Source organism: Mandrillus leucophaeus, unplaced genomic scaffold (assembly GCF_000951045.1).
Source record: "Mandrillus leucophaeus isolate KB7577 unplaced genomic scaffold, Mleu.le_1.0 Scaffold389, whole genome shotgun sequence".
NCBI classification, from domain to species: Eukaryota; Metazoa; Chordata; class Mammalia; order Primates; family Cercopithecidae; genus Mandrillus; species Mandrillus leucophaeus.
In genome coordinates this window covers 177,006-178,167 of record NW_012104131.1, presented here as the reverse complement: position 1 = coordinate 178,167, position 1,162 = coordinate 177,006, and positions in this window count along the sequence as shown.

Sequence of the window (1,162 nt, the reverse complement as noted above, 5' to 3'; positions counted from 1 at the left end):
TCCCAGAAATCTTTTTGTAATTGATTTCTAGAATAACGTTTTTGTGTTCAGACAATATACTTTGTATAAATTCAATCATTTTGTAGTTATTGAGACTTGTTTTATGACCCAGAATATGGTCTATTTTGCAGAAAGTTTTGTGTGCATTTGAAAAGAATGTGTATTCTTCTGGTTTGGGAAGGAATGCACTGTAAATGTCAATTTAGTAAGTGGATTAATATTATTATCCAAGTCCTTTGTATCCTTATTGGTTTTCTTTGTACTTATTCTATCAATTAATGAGAAGTGTTGAAATTCCCAGCTATAGTTGCAGGATTATTTCTGTTTGCATGGGATGTAATTTGCTTATTTTTCCTTGCAGTGTTACAGGTTTTCACTTCATGTATTTTGAAGCTCTGTTATCAGGTATATACACATTTAAGATTATTAAGTCTTCTGATAAATTGACACCTTTTCATTATATGATGTTTCACTTTACCCTTAGTAATACTTTGTTTTAAAATTGACATTGTCTCATATTAATATAGGTACTTTAATTTCTTTTTATTTGTATTTTCTAGGTTTATATTTTTCTATCATTATGCAGTAAATCTTGGTTCCTTTATATTTTAAGTGGGTTTCTTATAAACAGTGTGTAGTTGGGTTTTACTTTTTTAATTCAATCTGACTTTCTACTTTTAAGTAGAATATTCACACAATCTAAATATCTATATTAGTGTAATATCTACATTTAGTGTACTATCAATGATTATAATTACTTTCAAATTTTCATACTTGCTCTGTTTCTTTGTTAAAGTTAATCAAACATTTAAGATACCTTTATGTTACAACTAGTTTTATAAAGTCTGTTGTATTTTTCTCCCAGCTTTAAGATATAATTAACAAATTAAAATTTTATATCTTTATGATCTACCATGTAATATTTTAATAGTCACATACATTGTGACATGATTACCACAGTCAAACATACCCATCACCTCATAATTAATTTTAATGATCCAATTTTAGTTCTACTGTTGGTTTATTGGCTATTCATCTTTGTTTCATTTTACAGTGGTTGCTCTGAGATTTACAATATACATCTTTAACCTACACTTTGCTTTCAAATAGTAATCCATATTATATGCCACATAAGAATCTTACAGCACATACTTCTGTTTAT